Raw genomic sequence first — 13,995 nt, 5'->3', positions numbered from 1 at the left:
GCTACCTAGGGAGTTTCCCTAAACACCTGGTGTAGCTCATGTGATTAAACCTGCAAGTCTTATAAAGTCAGTGAAAGCTCTGAAGGATAAGGAAGTTTCATAATGTGATTTAATATGTAAAGTTGCTAAAGAACACATTAATTAGACATCCATTTGATTATTCTCTTGCTGTATTATAGAATAAATGACCCTGATTGTTTATTTTCAGTCATATGGAGTTCTTTGAAGTGGATAGCAGTTGTTCATTATCATGTCATAGAGCACAAATATTTTAGTTGGAACATTTCGATGAAATTACAATAGAAGTGACAGGAGAAATAAAAAATTCTAAGTGATTTCTTGTATCTTTCCTTCTATCAAAACAAACAAAAAAACACATCTTGGAGCCATGACAGTTTTGTGAAAGGGAAGAGAAAGGTGACAAAAATTAAACAAAGTAAAAAAATAAATAAAAATAAAATAATGTCAGAAATAAGAAGGGGCATCTGAGAAAGTGAAGTCTAATTTCAATCTACATTCAGCAACATTTGCAAAGCTGTACTAGGTCTGAAGGAAATACTAAAATGAGCAAGAAGTAGCTGAGCTCCCCAGGGTTGCACAATTTTAAAAGATTCATTTTCTTCTTGTTCTCATTTCTCTAACTCAGGATGCATAAGAATGTTTAACTTTAAATAAGTCCAGCCCTCCCCACACATCACCAAATTGTTTGACAGTTGCAAAGAGGCTTAAGAAAAATTAAAACATTGACAGAAGTGATCCTTTCCTTAAACACTCCTCCATAGGGACTGTGGTTTTGTTCTGCACTTTCAAGGCAACGCCTCTCTGAGATGTTTGTACATTTGTCTCATCAGCATGAAGAATCTCATTGAGCCACCCACCATGCACGCACTTGATAATCACTGTTAATTGCCTGCCATTGAGATCAGTAGACTGTTCGCTGAGTACAGCATGGGCACTTAACTCTCTGGCACTGTGGCTTCCTGTGTGCCCAGTTCCACTAATGCATCATTTGTCCTGGAAATTAAAAGCCCTAGCAACAATCACATAAACCAGACTCAGTAGGCAGAAGTGTTTACCTTCCTCTTCACCTGCAGAGGAGGGGCAGCAGATAGGTACATTTTGCCAGAAGAGGAGCCTTCGTGGAAAGCTAAAGTACAGCTCATGCAAAAGGGATTCCCAGAGAGGTAAAGCACTGTGAAGCGGAGGGGAGGATGAGGGACACGATCTCACTATCATCCTTTTGTTTTCAGAATCCCTGCCAGCATGCCACAACACTCCAGGAAAACTCAAGAGCACAGTCTGGAGAAGTGCCCAAGTGGCAAGGCTTCTTGCTAAGTGCCTCAGAAGCTGTTGCCTCTGAAGTGGCCACTAGCGTCGCAAACACGGAGACAAAATCCACCAGGCTCTGAGAGTGACTGTTGGCAGCATATGGCCCTATAACTAGTCATCATGCCTGCGTGTCTTCCTCCAGGGTTCAGACACGATTCAGTTTGATGTGGCTCACATATCCTTAGTGTCATAGTTTATATGTCTTGCAGGAAGTCTTCAAAATAAAAAAGAAGCCGTTCCCAGGAGTTGGTTTAGCTCTCTTGCATATAATGAATTGATCACCGTATTCTTATATTCCAAGTCTTCCTACATTCACCTCTCTTGGTGACCCTTTATCATTGATACCTGTTTGAAAAAAAAATTGTTCTTACTTTGGTCAAATGGTAGACGTTATCCAGAACTATTGAGAAGGATGTTAAGACTCTCACAATAGGGGCTGAAGATGCAGCTGACGTTTTTGGGCAATGAACGGGATCCAGACCATCACTGAACTAAGTTGCTGTGAGAAGCCATCTGCTACTGGCTGAAATGATTTACAAGATTCTTGCTGAAGGCCAAGGCCGGTTCAGGCACCCTCTCCTCTGTCCAGAGAACAATCTGGGGATCTCTCCTTGGACCTGGGATCCCCTTTATAATCAAATCTCTTGTAAACCCTAAAATGACTCCCTTAGTTGCGATATATACTTCCCTGATCCCATATCCATCCTTCCTCCCTCCCCCCATCTCAGTCCCCCGAGAATTCCCCATTCCTCCCCTACTCCCTTCTCTCTAACCCTCTCCCCTTCCAATAACCCTCCCACCCACCCCCCCCATGCACCCGAGGTTACCTGGGACTTTTGTCTATTTACAATCTCCAGGAGGATAAGTACATGATTTCTTCAGGTTCACCTTCTTATTTAGCTTCTCTAGGATCTCAAATAATAGGCTCAAAGACCTTTAATTATGGCTAGAATCCACTTATGAGTGAATACATACCATATTCCTCTTTTTGGGTCTGTATTTTGCCTATCACCATAGATCCTTCATCCGACGATGGATGGCGATACAGACGGAGACCCACATTGGAGCACCGGACTGAGCCACCCATGGTCCAAATGAGGAGCAGAAGGAGGAAGAACATGAAAAAAAAAAAAACTCAGGAGCGCGAGGGGTGCGATCACCCACTGATACAAGGGGACTGATCTAATGAGAGCTCACCAAGGCCAGTTGGACTGGGACTGAACGAGCATGTGATCCAACCAGATTTTCTGAATGTGGCCGGATTCTCTGAATGTGGCTGGCCCGGAGCCTTTCTGAAAAGCCATTGACAATGACACTGGGACTTGTTTCCTCTGCATATACTGGATTTTTGGGATCCAGTCTGTTTGGATACTCACCTTCCTGGACCTGGAGGGAGGGGGGAGGAACTTGAACTTCCCACAGGGCTGGAAGCCCTGACTGCTCTTAGGGATAGAGAGGGAGGAGGAGGGGGAGTGGGGAGGGGGAGGGTGTTGGGAGGAGGGGCGGAAATGGAAACTTTCATAATTTAATAAACTTAAAAAAAAAGAGTCTTGCTGAAGGCAGACCAGAATGAGCAGAGTTAAACGATGGAGTTTAGTGTAACAACTACGTCCATTGCTTTTCTTGTTACTGTGACCAAATGCTGAACAAAATCAATAGAGAAGAGAGGGTTTATTTTGGCCCACACCTGGGAAGACACAGCCTGTCACTGTAGGAAATCATAGCAGAAAGAACATGAGGCAGTGGGTATGGCGTGTCCATAAGTCAAGAATCAGAGAACAGAGAAGAAGTGAGAGTGGGCTATAAAACCTCAAGACCGGCCCCACAGTGACTATTTCCTCAAGTGAACTTCTACCCCCTAAAGGTTCTAGAGTCTTCCAAAACAGTACCACCAGCTGGAAACCAAATGTTAAAACGCAGGTCTATGAGGGACATTTCATATTCAATCCACAATACTGACTTAAACAATTTTTGCTAAAATTGGACTCAGAAGGCCACAGAGATAACCTGAGGTCAAGTTCAAAGAAAGTTTAAGAATGATTAATTGGGGTTGCAGAGATGGCTCAGTGGTTAAGAGCTCCCTCCTTCTGCTCTTCCAGAGGTCCTGAGTTCAATTCCCAGGAACCATGTGGCAGCTCAAACTATCTGTAATGGGATCTGATGCCATCTCCTGGTGTGCATGAAGACAGAGCACGCATGTACATAAAATACAAAAATTAAATAAATCTTTAAAAAGAATAAATTATTTTGCAATAATTTATTTATTGGGAGTTCCCAGTGATTTGGGAGGTTTGTAAACCAAAATCCAGGTTGAAGGGAAAGAAATCTCCCCTCAAATTACCCGCAGTTTCAGTTTACTAACAGGCGATTCATTTTAATGAGTTACGTTTATACATTTCTTTCCTGATTAATACCATTTACTCTAGGCAGACAATTTCTATATCCCTTCCATTCCCGCTACCACTGTCTCCTTCATAATCCAGCCTGCTACCTGTGCCTAGCTGAGTCCATCACCCCAAAAGTCTTTCTTTCACCAACTAAACACCATGGTTGGTACCTATCTTGACCCAACCACTCAGTTATCACTGTCTATCATTTTGCAAAAAGTTTTCCATTCTGTTTGGTCTTTGTACCATGGACCCGAAATATTCCTGTCCCTTCTTGAATTTTTTTAATTCTAGGTAATGTGCAAGTTTCATAACTTTCCATTTACTTATCCTTCCTCCAAGATAAAATCTATCTAAAATAGCACAGGGTCTGAAAATTCTTGTAGACAATAGGTTTTTGTAATAGTTCTGCTTCCCCTTTTTAACTTAAGAATATCGCTCTGGTATTTCAAAAAAAACATGTTATTTCAATTACATGTTAAAAATATTGTTTCATAGTAAGATTTACTGTTATCATAGAACAACCTCACTTGTATGCCATCATTTCTACAATCCCATCATTTCTACAAACCCATCATTTCTACAATCCTAATGTCTCATTCTATTCTTTTCCTTTCTAATCCCATTGAATTTACAATTCATTATACACTACATATTTAACCCTGCTTATTTACTCTAAAAACATTAGACATTTAGACTGATCCATATTCGTATTTTATATATGTATATGTATTTCATGCTTCTTAACTGTAAGACATGCTATTTTGCATACAAAATAATAATATGTAACTCTTTTATGCAACAAAAAGAGTTAGTATCATCAATATAAGGCTCCCTTTATAAGTAAGAGCCATGAACACATATTTCTTGGTACTTTGCAAATGTGCTATTCCTCATCCCTCTGAGAGAGTCTACGCAGAGCCTTACTTGCAGGAATCTTGGATTCTCCCCAAAGCTAACATTAGATGCCAACATCTCCCTTGCATCCATTTGAAGGTCATATAGCTTTTTACCTCTCTTGAGGATGTGCAGAAAATGTCAGCAAAGCTTTTCCAGTGTCAACCCATCTTGCATTGCTTTTCGGTTCCAGAATTTTTTTGGTCTTAATATACCATTGGGACTTTATAGTTACTGTTTTGTTAGGTGTTATGTATCTATCTTGATTAATAATAGTGACTAGTAATTCTTCTTTTTAAAATTAATATCCTCAAATTCCCTGGAATTTTTCTGTAATTTCTTAAATACCAGTTTATTTGTAGATGTGATCCTTTCAACTTGAGTTGTTTTCCTCAGACAGTTCTGCCCGGGATTTATTTATTCTATCTATCTATTCTCACTTTAACAATTATTGGGTTTGTTCATCATCTATTTTACTGTTCTCTAGAAAATTCATTTCTGTTCCTTATTATTTTTCTTATTTTTGCTTCTTTTGTTTGACTTCTTGAGAAAAAATGCACATCATGTTTTTTTTTTATTCTGATAGCATGAAAAACTTGCTGAGCTATAAATTTCTATATTGTATGAATTGTGCCGCACAATATATTACAATTAGACCACATGTTTCTTAATGCCTTGCACAGCTTAAAGGTCAATGGCTATTTAATGTATTTTCTCATGAATATTTGTGTTTCCAAAGACTCAACTAAGCTCAGTATATAAAGTAATATAATGACAAAATACACAAGAACACTTATGACTTACTACTGCTTAATTCGGCATATTAGATTGCACTGAGATTGCATTAACTATATGTTAAATCATAATCTGGGGTATTGTCCCTCAGCAAACTGAAAAGATGATAATTCTATAAGCTTGAAATGGAAGATTACTTTTCCTTTTCTCAAAGAAAACACAAATACAATGCCCCTTCAACCTCGAAAATCCTTGCATAACACACAGTGGCTAGTTCTTTTTTTTTAAAATTTACTTATTTATTTATTTATAAAAATTTCCACTTTCTCCCCTCCTCCCAATACCCTCCCATTCCCCCACTCCCTCTCCTCCTCCCTCTCCAGTCCTAAGAGCAATCAGGGTTTCCTGCCCTGTGGAAAGTTCAAGTTCCTCCCCCCTCCCTCCAGGTCTAGGAAGGTGAGCTTCCAAACAGACTAGGATCCCAAAAAGCCAGTACATGCAGACGAAACAAGACCCAGTGCCATTGTCAATGGCTTCTCAGTCAGCCCCCATGTCAGCCACATTCAGAAAATCCAGTTTGATCACATGCTTATTCAGTCCTAGTCCAGCTGGCCTTGGTGAGCTCTCATTAGATCAGTTCCCTTATATCAGTGGGTTAACACACCCCTCGCGGTCCTGACTTCCTTTTTCATGCTCTCCCTCCTTCTGCTCCTCATTTGGACCTTGGGGGCTCAGTCCAGTGCTCCAATGTGGGTCTCCGTCTCTATCTCCATCCGACGTCAGATGAGGGTTCCCTCTGATCCTGCCTTCCTTGCTCACGTTCTCCCTCCACCTGCTTCTCATTTGGACCTAGGGAGTTGAGTACAGTGTTCCAATGTGTGTCTCTGTCTCTATCTCCATCCATCGCCAGATGAAGGTTCTGTGGTGATATGCAAAATATTCATCAGTATGGTGATGGGCCAAGGCCAGTTCAGGTACCCTCTCCTCTGCTGCCCAGGGAACAATCTGGGGACCTCTCCTTGGGCCTGGGAACCCCTCCAGAATCAAGTCTCTTGCAAACCCTAAAATGGCTCCCTTAGTTGAGATATTTACCTCCCTGCTCCCATAACCATCCTTCCTCCCTCCCCCCCATCCCATTCTCCCAAGCTATCCCCAATCCTCCCCCTTCTCTCTAGCCCTCTCCCCTTACTTCCACCCCTCCACACCCCTCCCCCATGCACCCAAGAATGGTTAAAGAAGGTGTGGAACATATACACATTAGAGTTTTACTCAGCAGTAAAAAACAATGACATCTTGAATTTTGCATGCAAATGGATGGAAATAGAAAACGCTTTACTGAGTGAGGAAACCCAGACTCAAAAAGAGGAATATGGTATGTACTGACTCATAAGTGGATTCTAGCCTTAATTAAAGGTCTTTGAGCCTATAATTCATGATCCTAGAGAAGCTAAATAAGAAGGTGAACCTGAAGAAAATCATACAGTTATCCTCCTGGAGATTGGAAGTAGACAGTGGCTTGTTCTTGAACAGGTGTTAGACACATCCCTGAACAATTATCTGGTTGAGTTTCAGGACTTTCTCTGTCAGTTTCCTTGTTTGTAAAAGGAAGTGTATGCACTCAAGCAGTGAAGCGACAGTTAGTGTGTCTTCTTTATAACAATCCAGGACGGAAAGGGGTTCCTCCAATAGTGAATGAGACTTTTCTTGCTTCATGATGGAAGTCTTCTAGGAAAAGAAATGCCTGTGTGATGGAGATTTCCTTTTTAATTCTAAAAGTGGTGATTCGCTTGACTGCGGTTTATAAAGCTTTCTAATTCCAATAAATTCCTAAATTGAAAATCTTTTCCATAACTTACATGGCCCTCCTTGCATAAAAACTGTTCTTATCACTATTTCAAATCTTTCAACGTGCTTTGATTTTTTTTTTATGGATTGTCATTTAAAACCATTTTATTCCCTCTAGTTTTTCACATAGCAACACGTATTAAATGAGTCCTCTCTACAAAAAGAGAAATCATACATAAAATATAAATTAGAGCAGAGCAAAGACAATGAGTAACTGTGCCCTGATGTCACACTCAAAACATTCAGAGGTGATCTCCCATTAGATCTGTCCCACCGTCTCAGTAGGTGAACACAACCCTTGCGGTCCTGACTTCCTTGCTCATGCTACTTTAGTCAATAAATTATGCAATCCAGAAAATCAGCATAAGCATTTCAGCTAATGAAAAGTACACTGTTGTAATAAGTCTTTCTGAAGTTATATGCAGGGGTTGTCCTCAACATATTATTTTCATGCATGAATTTCTATATGTCCCTTTCCTTCCTGTTATTTGAGTAAATGTTTTTGTTGTTGCTTATGATGCTGTTGTTTGTTTGTTTGTTTGTTTGTTTCAGAGGATTCAACCATCTTAGATTAGATATCTATTATATTATATAATATAATATATTATATAATCTATTATATTATATAATAGATATATATTGTATATATAGCCTGTTGGGGAGAAATGGAGTCAATACATCATTATACAAGTTTGCCACCAAAGTAAGTAGAAAATAATTAAATGGTTCATGATGTATATATTTCAAAATCATGGTGATACAGAGAAAGTAGAAGCCACTTTAAAATGCTTCTGAGTACTCTTCATGACCAACATTAACTGTCCCAAAAATTGACTTGTAGAACTTTTGAAAACTGTAACAGCATTAACTTTATAGAAATAATGTGGACAAAGATTATAGCTCAGTTGATAAAGTAATTGTCTAGCGTGCACACAGCCCTGGGTTCCATTTCCAGTATCACAAAATCTGAGCTTCATGGTCATTCTTGCAAGCCCAGAACCGGACTGTAGGAAGGAGGATCAGAAGTTCAAGGTCATCCTGAGACATAATAAGTTTGAAGCCAGCCTAGTGGTCTACCTGAAACTCTGTCTCAAATATGGCAAAAGGGGAGAAGAAGGAGGAGAAAAGGCACATATAGATCTGGGCAGAAACTCAGTCCATAAAGGTCATGGGACACAAGCATGAAGACCTGAGCTCAGGCATCCGCATTTCGGAGGTGTTTGTAACCTTACCTCAGGGGTCACTGAAATAGACAGATCCCTGGAGCTGATAGCATTGGGTTCTGTGATGCTGGGAAGCTGGGATGCTGTCTCAAACAATAAGGCAGAAAACACTATCCTATCGGAGGCCACCTGAGGTTAGCCTCTGGCCTGTACACACACACACATTCACACACACACACACACACACACACACACACACACACACACACACAAGAATCAAACATGAAATAATTTGAAATAATTATTTCTTAGAGCAGGAATAAAATCAAGATATACATGGCACTTTTTTCTTTCAACAAATGTTTTATTGACATGATGATTGACAAGATATTAGCATCTTCATTTCTGGACTTCATGGCTACCTATAGACTGCATCTTTGGAATAGGAAGAAAAGGAGAAGATTCTGCATTCCCACAGTGGCAAAGCCGTCTTACTCAGTGCAGGTGCACTGGATGCCTAGTGCAAGAGGCTCCAAGCCCACAGGCTTGCTCCCTTAACCGACTTCTTGCCATCTGCCTGGATCTCTCAGACAAAAAAAACATTGTCAGCATTATAATTAGCAGCACATTCAATATTCACCTTGCCTTGAATAAAGAAGCCGAAACCATCTCATTAGTCCAGTGATTTCCACGTGATTACTACTTCTATGCAGAAGAGACGATCGTCCCACATTTCCTTAAGTGAACATTTCCCTTGTTGGTTTTTTTTTTTTTTGAGAATTCCCAAAAATTTTAGGGAATCATTTTTAATCGTTTTTAAACAATAGAAGGTACAGAGTGGGTTCAAGACAGTCAGAGCAGCTGTTTCACAAAGTGAGCTCTCTGCCTGGCTCAGTTCCCCTGGTTCTCAGTGTGAAGAGAGAGGAGGTTAGAGGGATAAAGGCGGGGACTATCATGTTACCGAACAGCTTATGAAGAGAGCGAGCAGGAGAGAGGACACAGGAGAGAGGACACAGTCAGCAGAAACTAGGGTGTCTGAGATCAGAGGGTGGAGCAGTCGCCATGGAGAAGCAGTCGCTGAGCTCAATTAGCATCAATTCAATTATCATCAAGGAGGGTATGGTGGAGGACAAGCCAGGACTACAGCTCTTCAAGTTCTCAGGCTGACAGCGCCGTGGTTCACTAGCCTGTGGAAGGTGGCACGAACCAGAGATTCCACCACCATCGCGAGCAAACAGATCACGATAGCAGTGCATGGCTGCAACCCATCTGGAGTACGGGCTCAACACGGGTGGAAATCCAGCCTGGGCTCGCTTTTGCCCCTGCAGAGCTCTACGTTCTCTTTTCAAAGGCAGGAGGAGGGTGTCTTCATGGATGCTTTCTACCCACTAGGTTTTTCCTCATTACTTCATTCACTGAAACTGATGCAAGCTATCTCAGCTAGCTTCTAATGTGGCCAGGGCACCAGGACTACACACATGATTGAATGAACGACCACGTCTTCTGGCTTCTTCCAAGGGCAGGCTCAGTATGCTTCTTTGGACTGAATTGGCGCGATCTTGTTTGAGAAAAGTGTGTAAACATAGGGCCATATTTTGTTAGTCTCCGTCCTGGAGAATTGATGGAGCACTCCGCGGCTCTTGTACGGTTCGATGACGGGTTTTGCCGCATCCTTGTACCGTCATAGTTTCGCAGCAACTGCCTCGGGTTTATCATCTTCTTGTTGGACAAGTGGCTCACCAGTGATGTCATCAACTCCCAGCACTAGAGGAGGGTTGAAGTCCAAGTTATAGACTCTCCCGCTAGAAGGGTGAATCCATCTTTGGCTCAGACGATCCTTAAGTGTCTCAAAAGGAATATTCAGACTAATCACTAGGTCCACATCACAGATTCTGTCCAAGGCTTCTGCCTGTACTCACGTCCTCGGGAATCCGTCTAGCAGCCAGTGTTGGGTGCTCCGGGTCTCCAGTTCTGACACCATTAGACGTGTGATCACATGATCTGGAACCAAAAGACCTTTTTCTAGGTACTGCTTTGCCGTGTCGCCAACTTCCGTGCTAGCCTTGAGGTTCTCCTGCAAGAAGTGGCCGCTGGAGAGATGCTGGAGGCCAAAGTTCTGGGCGATCCTCTGGCATACGGTGCCTTTACCCGAGCCTGGCGGCCCGAGGATGACCGCGCGCAGGAGTTTGGAAGCCATGGCTTTGGAGGGGAAGGGATGGCGTGGACGGCAGCCTGCTCACTTGGCCCGACAGCCCCTGCCTCGGTACCCTCCGCACGCGGGGATTTGCCTGCCCATACATGGCATTTTTAAACTTCCTTGGATAATAGTGATTGAAACCCACTGCCTGAGACTTTGGAAGGACGTTAAATTCCATTCTCCCACCCAATTATATATCCAGGGCTTGAGCCAATCAACATCCTATCAGATTTTCCACCATACTACTAAAATACCCCTTTGACAGTGAACACACACTCTAAGCCAATCTTTCCAATTGCTCATGGTTCAGAGTTCCAAAGCTGATCTTAGAGCACCTTGTAGAAGTTCTCCTATTTCCCCAGCAAATCAATCCTGAGTACCATTCCCTTCATACAAAATAGACTTCCAAGTAATTCAAAGAGATTCCCTTCTGAAGCATCCCTTTCCTGGTCTTATAAATGTCTCAAGCTCTCCATGGTGACTAATTATCCTCTAATCATGTAGGCTGAATCTGCCCCTATATCCTTAAAGCAAGTGTGGTGGTGCATACCTGTAATTCCAACTGTAAGGAAGATGAATAAAGGAGACTGCAAGTTCAAAACCAGTCCAAGTTACTAGGAGAGATGCTGCCTCAAAAACCAAGCAAATAAATAAAGATGTGACTATAATAGATGACTCTTTAACACAAAACCTCACAGTTGAGAAACTCTAAACTGTTTGTCCTTGTACCTCTTGACATCGTTTCAACAAATGTGCATTGCCATTTAATTTGCAGTATTCCTTATAGCAACAGTATCACATAAATAGTTCATATTCAAATTGAGCAATGTAAGTTCCTAAGTTGATAATTCATTTTCCTCAAATCACTCCTTGCCTTGGCCTTTTGGGTCCAAGAGAAGGAAGTTCAAGAGTCTTAGAAATGCATGTTCTGTTAGAACCCAGCTGCTGTTACCAATTATCCAGTTTTTATTTTGATTGTCACAACTCATTGTCATTGTTTCTCTCTGCAGTCATCAGATCCTGAAAGTCATTTGCCTCATCAATGAAAATGTCCCAGGAGAGCAGGACAAAGACTGAGCTCTGTCATTGACAAAGGGGCTGCCTTCCAGTAAATCTAGCCAATAGGTTCATTGATTAGGGAGGTCTGGTGAGTGACCTTTGAGCATGTTTTCTCTATCAACAATGGCTTTACTTATAGTAGATTTCTGTCCACTTCTATTTTCAGAAGAAAAAGCAAGAACTTCTTTCAGTGCTTTTGTTCAGATATTCTGAGCTTTCATACTATCCTCAGCATCTTTCTGAGAGAGAAAAAAAACATGAAACTTTTAGGCATGCCTAGTTTGGACTATCAAACTATCCCTGCAGTAATCCCCTCTAGAATCTTAGCCAGATTAAAGGATGACCGTCAACCAAAGAAGACCAGGTACTCTTCCCTGGGTTTTCTGCATGCTTCTAACAGAATTTACTATGTTTTACTATAGTCAATTCATAAATCTGCTATTGAAGGCAGGACTGGATATACAGATAGTGCCATTTGAGTGAAATGTTTTTGAATGAGTAAATAAAACCCCTCTACTTATTTTTATCATTAAAACTAAGGCCTTTGAAAGGATTATAGATAATAGGTGGAGTGATTCCTCTAAGATAGTCCTCATGGTTCCTGCTTCCCAGTACTTAACTACTTCAGCATTCTCCCTGCTTTGAGTAGTATGTATACACAGCATGACTTGTTTCTGCCTTGCTGAATGTAGGGAAGGTGGCAAAGTATATGTAATTACAACTGCACACTGACATTAAGTAAAAATGTCATGCAGCTCTTGTAAAGAAGCTTCTTCTTTTTGGCTTCGAGAAAATGAGAAGTCATGTCAAGAAATTGAAGCAGCCTCTAAATAATGGCCAGCAAGAAGTGAGACTCTTGGGCCACCGAGCATTAAGAAACTAATTGCAAACAACATGAACTTGAAAGCAAATCTTTGCCTAGTCAAGTCTCAAATGAGACCACAGACTAAGTCTTCGAAAGATAATGAGCAAAGCCATGCCTGAACTTCTCAACCATAGAGACGACACAACAACTGTATCTAGGAAGCTTTATAAATATGTGTATCTTCTCACCTGGAACTTTTCAAATACCTGAGTATTTGAAAGAGGAAGAAGAGAAGGAGGAAGGTGAGGCAGAGAAAAAGAATGTCCAAGGTAAACGGTATATTGCCTGATATATATATATATATAAGTAAACAAATTTAATATAAACCTCAAAACTACAATCATGCATATGTGTCTTTGCTATTGCCATGGAACATATGGTAAAGACATGTTAATGCCTAATTCTAGCAAAGGCATATTCCTGGTAAGAAACATAGATCATGGGGCAGATGAAGATCATGTGAGGATTGCAGGCTATATAGAATATTCTATAACTTCCTTCCAATTTTCCTGTGATGTAAGACGTCCCTAATAATAATAATAATAATAACTAAAAACAAAACAAGAATTGCTGGAGAGGTCAGACCCTGGACAAGCAATCTGGGCAATTTTTTCTCCAACAGCCAGGTGTCTTACCTTTCTTGTCTTGGGGATCCCTGTGACCAGAGGCAGCAGCAGTGAAAGCAGAGAAATCTCAGAGAGCCCTGCCTGGCAGACCACTGAAGACACACTAACAGTATTATTCCTATTGGTATAAGTATTTTCCTCTGGTAAACAAAAAGTATTAAGCATTGTATTTAAGTGACAGTTGGTAGGAATCATTAATTCTGTTCTCAATAATACCATATGGGTTGGAAGTGGGGACATATAACAAATCTAAGATTCTAACCTCATCCCTTCCATCAGCAGACAGAAGCCAGGGGAGCAAGAACTGCCCCATGAATAATATACTTTAAATGAACAGAAAGGGTAGAAAAATTCTGATTCTAAAACTTTCCTTGGAGAGTGCTCCTGGTCTGATTTATTCCCAACCAATTGAACATTCAGTGTCTGCTTTCCCCTGAAGACCCCTTCTGCAAGTAGTGTTGAAGCATGCCTATCAGTATTCCACTGACGGACACATATAACCACATTTTTTTGCCATTTTGTTCACATTTATCTTAAGAATCTTGGTCTCCTAAGGGCTATCTATGACCTTTTGGTCTTGATTCCAGAAGCACCATTCTTATCTGAGATTATAGATTTCCAGTGCATCTAGGTCATCCCTGCTTATCATATAATATCCTTGCCTCTGGCGTGCACCTGCCTTTCTTGTAAAACAATCTTTTCTGTACTTTCTCTTAGGTCCTTTTTACATGGCCTCATTCTTAAACACATTCATGCCATGCATGCTAACTCCCTCTCCCTACCACACTGTGTAGCCCTGAATGAACAGGTTCTGCAAACTCCTTTCTTTTTCTAAAATAAGAGCCTAAGAAGTTGCTGGGGGGAAATCTGTTCTATCAGTGTTGCTTGCTGC

At 41.1% G+C, this 13,995-nt stretch overlaps 1 pseudogene; it reads right to left on the bottom strand.

Moving 5' to 3' along the window:
- Positions 1–9,369: 9,369 nt before the first annotated feature.
- Positions 9,370–10,629, bottom strand: LOC148121130 (adenylate kinase 4, mitochondrial pseudogene; annotated as a pseudogene).
- Positions 10,630–13,995: the final 3,366 nt, after the last annotated feature.

Source organism: Myodes glareolus, chromosome 8, assembly GCF_982192425.1.
Source record: "Myodes glareolus chromosome 8, mMyoGla1.1, whole genome shotgun sequence".
NCBI classification, from domain to species: domain Eukaryota; kingdom Metazoa; phylum Chordata; class Mammalia; order Rodentia; family Cricetidae; genus Myodes; species Myodes glareolus.
This window is presented reverse-complemented; position numbering and strand designations above follow the sequence as displayed.